The 10,814-nt window shown below is 36.2% G+C and overlaps 1 non-coding gene across 1 annotated transcript; it reads left to right on the forward strand.

The window, feature by feature from the left end:
- The first annotated feature begins 2,867 nt into the window (after window positions 1-2,867).
- On the forward strand, window positions 2,868-2,974 carry LOC141663239 (small nucleolar RNA R71). The gene has a single exon (XR_012551317.1). It is a non-coding gene; the product is annotated as a small nucleolar RNA R71 (small nucleolar RNA).
- Window positions 2,975-10,814: the final 7,840 nt, after the last annotated feature.

Here is a 10,814-nt window from a genome sequence, read left to right on the forward strand (position 1 = left end):
CACTCATGATCAATTGTGCATTAAACCGTATTTTTTTCTCCTTTTTTTTCTTTTTCACACAAGTGCGTTTCGCTCCATCTTGCTCAACCCTAGACAACTCGTATACAATACGAGCCGGCTACTAGCCAATTGACGTCTAGCCATAACTAGCAATGAATTCCAATTTTCTATCTCCAATTGTTACCTTTTCATGTCTTTTATCATTAAGAGCCTAGCATACATTCTAAGTATAAGCAATAAATTAACCTCAAAAACCATCAAACCATGACAACAATCTAGTCCTTAAGCATACTCTAAGACTTAGTGAAATTACAAATGTTTCTAGCATGCATGTCAACTTAACAAGATTCAACATCACTCTAACACTATCACTACACTCGCATCAATATCATATATTAATCGGTAAAGCAACACAAAGGGATCATGGCATATGCATGAAAATGCAACTACATGGACTCACATAATAACACAAACAAAAATGCAAACAAATATGTCCTAAATGAACAATCATGCAAAAATATGAATGAACTACAACTAAACATGCAATATGAATCTATATAGACACACACACTACTAATCCTTACATTATCACCCCCAAACTTAAAATTTTCAATGTCCTTATTGAAGGTAATAATATGGATTTCAGGCATACCTAATTAGCGGGAGAATCACCCTCGTCAAGTGGAGGATCAGGTGGCCAATCAACCTCGCCACCAGTGTCTCGAACAACAGTACCAAAAGTGTGTGTCAAATCTTCAGCAAAATATCGGTGGATGACATGCATGGCCTCCCTACGCCTAGTCAATCTTCTATACTGTGCATCACCAACACCAGTCCTATCAACTACCTGTTGCACATGAGAAGAACCCTCTGTAGGAATGGGAATATCCGTCCAGCCACTCTCTATATCATCAAGAATATATCCCAACCCTTTATCATGGGGTGCACCTAAGAATAAATAACTCAAGTGATCTGGCATTCGGTTGAGCTCAAGTGTGGGAGCTTCTTGAATAAATGGTTCAAAATGCTCCTGAGAAATTTTCAGCTCTGCTAACCCAAGAGAATCGAATGGTATATCCAACTTCCTCATCCACGGAGGTGCATTCAAATCCTGCAATTGCTCTCCTCCTTCTTTATCTTCAATAACTGATTCCCCTATTAAGGATCTCTCTAAGGTATCTGACTTTGGCAATTGCTCAGGGTCTGAATTTACTACAGAGTCAACCCACTCTACTTTAAAGCACTCCTCTTTAGCCGTGGGTAACTTTATTTCCTTGAACACATTAAAAGTGACCTTTTAATCGTAAACCTTCATCGAAAGCTCTCATTTTTGCATATCGGTCATAGTTCGGCCTGTAGGCAAGAATGGTCTTCCCAAGATAATGGGAATCTTCTTATCTTCCTCGAAATCAAGAATTACAAAGTCAGCAGAGAAGATGAGTTTATCCACCTTGACCAAGACAACCTCCACTATACCTCGTGGATAAGCGATGGAAGGGTCAGCTAGTTGCAATGACATGTATGTTGGTTTCGGATCAGGCAGACCAAGCTTATTGAAGATAGATAAGGGCATCAGATTGATGCTCGCTCCTAAATCACATAAACACTTGTCGAACGACAAGTTTCGGATGGTGCAAGGAATAGTGAAGCTTCCAGGATCTTTAAGCTTCGGAGGCAACTTCTGTTGCAGCACAGCACTGCATTTCTCCATTAGAGCAACGGTCTCTAAGTCATCGAGCTTCACTTTCTGAGAGAGAATACCTTTCATAAACCTCACATAGCTAGGCATCTGTTCAAGAGCTTCAGCGAAAGGTATATTGATATGAAGTTTCTTGAACACCTCCAAAAACTTCTCAAATTGCTTATCCAGCTTTTTCTTCTGCAGCCTCTTAGGAAAAGGAGATGGAGGATAGATATGTTTCTCCCCTGTATTACCCTCAGGAGGAGTATGTTCCACAGTAGTCTTCCTTGGTTCCACATCTGCTTCCTTCTACACTTCTTCTTCAGCCACAACTGCATTTTCTGAAACTTGAGATTTTTCAGGCTCCTCGTCTTGCTGAATTTGGTGGCTTGCGACCTTTCCAGACCTCAAGGTGATGGCGTTCACCTATTCTTCAACCTCCCTCTTGCCTGGATTTAATTCTGTATCACTAGGAAGCGTTCCTGGTGGTCGATTCAATAAGGCATTAACAATTTGCCCTATTTGGTTCTCCAGAGTCTTGATAGAAACAGCCTGGCTTTGGCATATAAGAGCCTGGTTTTTGCACATAAGTCGCAACTCCTCCAATTCAGATTTTTCATTTGAAGATAGACATGCACCATGAGTTTGTTGTTTTGGTGTAATTTGTTGCTGAAAACCAGGAGGGTTGAATAGCTTATTTCCAAACCGCTGGAATGGCTGTTGCATCACATTCTGATTGTTACTCCAGCTGAAGTTAGGATGATTCCAGTTGTCAGGATGATAAGTGTCTAGAACTGGTTGCTTCTATCTCTGAAAGTTGCTCACAAACTGAGCTGAGTCACGAGATATAGCGCATTGCTCCGTCATATGCGGACCTGCACACAGCTCACAAACACTAATTATCTGTTTAACACCATAGTTAGCCAGAGAATCGATCTTCATAGATAACGCCTTTAGTTGAGCAATGATAGCCGTAGTTGTTTCCACTTCAAAAACTCCTGCTACCTTGCCCTGTGGACATCTCTGGGTTGGATACTGATATTCATTAGCAAACATCAGTTCAATTAGATCATAAGCTTCCTCATAGCTCTTTGCCCATAATGCTCCGCCTGATGCTGCATCGAGCATGGGTCTGGACTGTGCTCCCAACCCATTGTAAAAACAATTGATGATCATCCAATCAGGCATTTCATGATGAGGACACTTCCCAAGCATCTCCTTGTAGTGCTCCTAAGCTTCACATAGTGATTCTCCCGTTTGCTGCGCAAATTGAGTAATAGCATTCCTGAGTGCAGCTGTATTCGCCATAGGAAAGAATTTAGTAAGAAACTTCAAAGCAAGATCTTCCCAAGTAGTAATCGAACCACCTGGTAGAGAGTGTAACCAGCTCTTAGCCTTGTCCTTCAGAGAGAATGGGAACAGTCTCAGCTTCACAGCATCTTCAGAAATACCTTAGAACTTGAAGGTGTCGCAGATCTCAATGAAATCCCTAATGTGCATATTGGGATCTTCAGTTGGAGAACCCCTAAACTGGATTAAATTCTGCACCCATTGAATTATGTCGGGCTTGATCTCAAAGGTATTAGCTGTGATAGCTGGTCGGACAATGCTAGATTGAATGTCATTGATCTTAGGTTGAGAAAAATCCATCAAGGCTTTCGTTCGTGTTGCTGCACCCATTGTACTAAGTACCTGAAACACAAACAAATAAACCGTGAGAATAAAAGAGTCCGTCAGTGAACTTTAATGACCACTGATGACAAGCACATATGTGGTGCCCTCCAAACCCGGGTCAAAAGTTTGGGGTCCACACCACACATAATATACATACACCTGTATAAGAAATATTATTTATAATGACCCTGCTTCACAAAACCACGGATCGCAACAGGTTAAAGTATGAAAACAAGCCACAACCTTAATTTATTACATTGTACCAAATCCCAACTAATTTAACTTTACAACTGATAATAAAATCATTCTTACAATCTGACTATCTCTCTACCGTATGAAGCTTCTGCTAGCTCGATCCAACTCAACTGGAACCTTAGCCCGTACTTTTGGACTGAGGACTTCACTATCATCCATATTCTTTTCAACTGTAAAATATATAAAAGAATCGCAAGGGTGAGCTAACTAGCTCAGCAAGTCTTAATAAGGATAACTGAGGTTAAGCAATAATCAAATGAAATGATTCAGAGGAATCCAGTTTCTTTTTAACTAATCATTAGAATTGTCATTTTAAGTTTTAAAACCAAGGTTAGGCTGCTGATCAGTCATGCACTAACCCTGAGCAAAGCACACAGCACTGCTCTAATTACTGGATCCAAGGCACACATTGGCCTAACTTGACCATTGGTATGGTCTGACCACGAATCTGGTCCACATATAAAAAACTATCCAATCCCAAAGCAGTTCAATACGATAAACAATATAATTCGATAACACAAGATCATAATCAATGATGATTAAACATTTGAATAAAACGTAAGGAAACTCATAGATATTACAAGGGTATATCGGGGTATGTAAAAGAAACGGCTTTCAATCGGTAAAGAATCAGGTATTAGATAAATAGTGATTTTTCGAGGTATAGTTCTTTGATGTTTTAAAGAATGGCTGGAGTATAAAAGTTTCTGTGTTTTCAAACAATTTTCTTCCAGTGTTTGGTAGTTATACATTTGGGGAGTAGTATCATATTTGTGTGATTTGGTATCTTGAGGATTAACAAAGGATGGTTTACAAAGAATAAGGCTTACGGCTCAAGATCAAGAAAAATCAGGGTTCAAAGGTAAATAGTCTAAAGCACTTGCAATTTAAAACAGGAGTTATCTTGCATAATAACGACATGTTATGAAACAATTCGAAAATATTTGCGATGTATTTTGGAGAAAAGTTTAGAAATACTTGCCTTACAGGCTTTACAACTATTACTGATCAACTCTGAGTCGACTCTGCTGCTCTGGCTCTAACGTCCAACCATTAGATCCCATTGGATTCGACTTCGACACTCAGGTTTTTCTGTTGAAACTCTACTGAGCTCGTCGACTGCCTACTAGGTCATCTTTAGTCCAATGTCCACTTCTAGGTTTCCAACTATAACCTACAGGGTTGAAATACCCTACGTTAGACGTTTAGGTATGCTTGATATATTCTCGACACCAATTCTACCCATAAATATTCAAACCCGACTCGTAATTATATACATTAGTACAACATAATAACATATCCCATAGTCAGGGTTCAAGTTCTCGAGAAATCGGTTTGGTGTTTGTTTTCAGAAAATATATATATATATACTCTTTATTTTACGAAATCAGGGTTATCGATTTGGCAAAATATTTCATTACATCGTACATTCAAGTTTCATATAAAACACACACATATATATAGATATAGTCACTCAACATCCCGATAATCATCGGGTACATTTTTGTATTTACGTAGCTCAGTTCCCGAAAATCGGGCAGCGTTTCCTTTGTTTATCATACTACCCGTCGACACATCATCGACGTCAATTCATCACAACAATCCATAATCACAACAACCAGCATCCATACTTTCCCAGTCACCAATTCAATAATATTACTAATTATTATTCGCATTTTATATTTATTTATTTTATAAAAATTAGGACTCAGAATAAATTCATCACCGTCCACCGTCGGCTCGCCGAGGCTCATCGCCGACGGCAGCAGAATTCGCGGGTTTTCATTTATAACGAACATCCTACACGAATTCCACCGATTATATCCATACTTCCTCGTAACAAATATATGTTATTTTCATGAAACCAATTAATTAAACACCTGCAGAATTAAATAAAATAATTAAAATTCCCGAAATGAACATGGCAACACGCGCGTATACACGCGCCAAACACGGGCCAACCATCGTGGCCGGAAGAACACAGAAACAGGCAGCAAAACACCACCACAACACTCAAAATCTCAACTGACAACCACACACACGTAATAGCACACACAGATACGCACATATACATACGGATATATATATATTCACCGAACTGGAATCATCAGGAACAAACGGCAATTATCGGAAAATCAGCCGGAAAAGAAAGCCGCGACCAGGAGAAGAAAACGGAGAAAGGAGCGGAAAAAGAAAGGAAGAACAGGGAATATTGCAAGGAAGAGGGACTGAGACGAGTAAGAGAGATTGAGACGATACAGAGGAGAAAGAGATGATGTTTTGGGGGTTAATCTGTAGCCCGCACGTGTCTTTTAAATGGATACGTGTTAAAATCTTTTATTAGATGTTAACACGTGTCCCTGAATACCCGGGGACCCGATAATCACCACGAATTCTGAAATTAACGAACCGGGTCATTTTTAAAACAAATTCGATAAATTATAATAATAATCCTAAAATGCTAGAAATATTCCGGAGTAAATGAAAACAAAATTTTTGAAGTTTTAACACAATTTCTGGGATGCCACTTATACCCGCTTTTATCAATAAAACGAAATAACGCGCGGATAAAAATTAAACCTAAAATTACCAAAATAATTTTAAAATTCTCAAAATAATATGAAATAAATAAAATATAAGTTTCATGATTTTTGAAGATTTCCATATTTAAATACGGATTTTACCATTAAACACACTCTGAAAAATCATTTATAATTAAATAATTAATGAAATATTGATTTCTCAATTTTATAAAATCCTAAAAAAATAATTATTGTAACTATAAAGTCATAAAAACAATTTTAGAGACATTCCCAATATTTATGCAAATAAATTTGCACTAAATCCACTTTTAAAAGTACAAACAATTCAATACAATCCCATAATTAATCACGCGGACAACCCGGTATACCATAAATCACATATGGATAATAATCAAACAACACATAGCGGTCAAAACCAACACACATATTTTATTTATTTAATAATTTCTATAATTAAATATTTAAATAATTCAACAATACACGAGTCGCTATATCCTTCCCCCCTTAAAAGATTATGTCCTCAGAATCTGATCTAACTAAACAAGTGAGGATATTTGTCAAGCATATCTGACCCTAATTTCCAAGCAGACTCTTCTACTCGAGGCTTTCAAATATAATCACCATAGATATACATTTATTTCCCAAGGACTCGCCTTTAACGATCAAGAATTTGAATCGATTACTATATGCAGAACAAACTTGGACAAGAGCCCATTAGCTCCTAATTAATCACTGAATTTAAATCGGATACTTATCGCTTTGACCATAACAGGCCAAACATATTACATGTACACACTGCTGTGACGGTAATATCAACTCATGAATAACTTTATCAATATTTATCGATACCTCAAATGGTTTACTAAATTTATGACTCAACTTGTCCTCTCTATTCAGATCTATCCAACCTTCTTTAAAGTAAAACTTTTACTAACACTAATAATCCTATTTCTATACCCATACAATCTCTCGATACAAATCCACCTTCGGGCTTTGTCTATCCCAAACTTCTTCAATCAATAACACTACGCCCCTGGTGTGCTGAATTATCGTAGAATTTAACAACTTCCTTTTTCCCATTTTATCTCAATACAGTGGGGACCTACACTTGCGTCCACATAAGGCTTGGTAAAGTAGCATTCCAAAGCTGACATTGATGATAAATGATCATCCCAATTTTCCTTAAAACTCAACCTCTCCACATATCTTGTTTTCCTGAATCGCTTCCTCACTTTGACTATTCGTTTAAGGATGATAGGTGGTGCTCGTTTTCAACTTGGTTTCCAAACATTTAAACATTTCTTACTCTTTTTCATCAGTTAGGGCTGCAAAATAATCTCATAGATTCACGGATTATCACCTTTAAGTATTTGGACTTCAGATTCCATTTTTTTTCAATTCATTTATTAATTCCTCGGTGGTCTTAATTACATCCAATCCTTTCTGTCGGCATCATGCATCTGTTATCATACGGCTTTGCTTAGGTAGTTGTTAATGGATTAATTCGGAATCTTTTGTTAACCTTAGTCAAAATTTCATTCTTGAAGACTCAACGTATAGTTCCCTGAATAGCTGCAGATGTTATCAATAAATATAATTCACTTATCTGAGTACTCCTTATACAACATGTTCCTTAATTCCTTATAGACAACCGATACACTTATTATTTCACCTAATATCACCGGAGCTTGTAATGCTCATAACTCTCTTTAGTCGTAATCTCTGATATGTTCTCAAGTCGGGTCTTAAATTAATCCCCGAAATGTAACATACTTTGTGAATTAGGTCTTGTAAGTAATTATTTCTTTATAAGGGTCACCTTTTCTTATTCGCTATTTTGTTAAACTCCCAATAATCCGTACATAATCTCATAATTTCATTCCTTTTCTCTATCAACATTACTGGTACATTTTACGATTCGCTTCTTGTAAAACCACTCTTTGGTCTGCCTTGTCCACTAGGCTTCCAATACTTCGTCTTAATTCTTTGACATATCCACCACTTCTTAATCCATTTTGAAATTTCCTTCTTGTACTTGGTTATCACTGTTTTTCTTTAAATTCTCGTATGTCTTGGCATTTCTTCAGTAAATAAAATTCTTTATATTGTGAATTTCCCGTGGGATCTCAGTTCTTAACCCTTTTACTTATAACATCCAAGTACTGGAAGAAAACCTGGGGATATCGTGATCGTTCTCTAGGGCACAAAAATTTCCTCTCACTACTGCTAACATCGTGATCCATTATCTTCTTTCGACATCTCCTTATCTTTCTCTTAACAACTTCGACTGAAAGGTCATACTATCCATCCTTGCTCCTGTTTGGATTATAAACTCTGACTCCCCATTCCAACTTCTGAAATTCCATAGAAAATTCTTCCGGTATAGTTTCTATGTTCGTTATTGCTTTCCTCTATCTTTGCTTTTCCTCATGAATACATACTTCAACCTCTTATGGCCCGTATAGATCTTACACCTTTCTCCATACATATCATGTTTCCCAAATCTTTCAAAACGAATATTATTACCGTTAATCCCAAATTATGGGTAGGATACTTCTGCTCATAAGGTTTTGGTTGTCTGGATGCATATATAATAACTTTATTGTGTTGCATTAACACACATCCTATTCCCTAATGAGAAACATCACTATAAACTACCAAACCTCCTTGATACTTTTAAATTAATAAAATAGGTGTTGAAACCATTCTTTCATTTAACTCCATAAAACTTTCCCTTCACCCTTCTCCATTTCACAAAACTTCTTGCTTTTCCTGGTTAGCTTCGTCCAAGATATTGCAACTTTCAAGAAATCTTGCACAAATTTCCGATAGTAACCGGCCCATGATAAAATTTCTTACTTTTATTGGTGCTTTTGGCCTTCCTTTATTCATAATAACTTTAATTTCTTCTGGATCTCCTTTAGTCTCCTTCTCACTAATTATTTATGCTTTTTACCATTAAAACTTTCATCTGGTAAACTTTACATACAACTTCTTTCTTCTCTGACTCCCCAATTGTCATTAAATGCTTCGCATGGTCCTCTGTTGACTTTAAGTAACATAATTACAACTCATCCAGATATTCTTTAAAGATTCTGTCTATCGAGTTCAAATATTACAGGTATATTGGTTAATCTCAATGACAATACAAGAACGGTACTTAGTTCTGAAAATTATCTTTGATATGTTCATAGGTTTAATCTTCAAATGGGTAATACCCAAATCTTAAATCAATTTTAGAAAATAATTTACCTCTTCTATCGGACTAAGTAAATCAGTAATTTGAGGTAATAGATACTTGCTCTTGATAGTATACTTGTTGATCTTTCACAAATCGACACTGTTGGATTTTAAACGCAGCGGGGGCATGGCAAAACACTTTTACACATACAAAATCCAAATAAAAGCATATAAATCGTGAATAAAAATTCGAGGGATCGAATCTAACCTTTTAAAATAATTCGGAGACAACTATCAGAGATCCTTAGCAGTTGCTTCTCAAGTGTGAAGCACTCCACCGGTATCCACCAAGAAAACGATGTTAAGGAGGAGGAAGGAGGTGGAAAGAATTGGGTTTTCCAAACTTTTTTGGTTTTTTGTGGTTAGAATAAAATTAGGGTCTATAATAGTGTATTTATAGGCAAAATTTTCAGCTGAAATTTTCCCATAAATATTATTATTATTATCCCATTTATTATTCTCATTAATAATTAAAACACCTTTTAATCATTAATCCTTTTTCTAAACACTTTAGAAATAATTCTCTCTCTTGATTTAATTTCCAAAAATTAAATCCTTTAATTAATAATATTAAGAACTTTTCTTAATTAATTTATAATCAATTAAATCTCATTTAATCAATTATTAAATTTGCCAATTAATTATTTATTTCACAAATAAATAATTATTTAGCCATTATTAATTAATTCCTCCACCATTAAATCATTCTATTTTTATGGTGTGACCCTGTAGGTTCAATATTAAGCCGGTAGTAGAAATAAATAATAATAAAACTATTTTATCATTATTTATATAAATTCTCTAATTTATTAAATATGATTAATTAATTAATCACATTTATTCTACATCGTGAGGGATACTTCTCAGCATATCGCGACTATCCGGATAATATGAATTCACTGCTTAGAATATCAAGAACCTATTCAGTGAATAGTATTCAGTGAATAGTTACCGTACAATAAACTCCTTCTACCCTACAATGTCCCGATTAAATATAAGGCATGGATCTCGTGTCAAGCCTATCTAATTCAATCACTTGCTTACCATTTACTATGCGTAGTTCTATGCAAATTAGAAACTCCTTTCTAATTTCATTTACTCTGGCCAGAGATTCCTGAACTAGCATAAGTGGATCAGCCTTGAACATTCGCTTCCTTCACTGGAAGGGGTAGATCCTTTATTGATCATACAATATCTTCGTGTACAAATTCCTATACCCAGTAGAGCCCTAATAATTGTCCCTAGACACTAAGAACTAAACCAAAGCATAGTTCAGTGTACACAAGATGACTATGATGACCTCAAGTCTAAGGATACTTGTACAACTATCACTATGTGAACAACTGCTGACACGTGAGTGAACTCCATCAGTTGTTCAGCTGTGCGAGTCATGTTCAGTGAACTTATTCCATAATAAGCAC

Source organism: Apium graveolens, chromosome 5 (genome assembly GCF_009905375.1).
Source record: "Apium graveolens cultivar Ventura chromosome 5, ASM990537v1, whole genome shotgun sequence".
Classification (NCBI taxonomy): Eukaryota; Viridiplantae; Streptophyta; class Magnoliopsida; order Apiales; family Apiaceae; genus Apium; species Apium graveolens.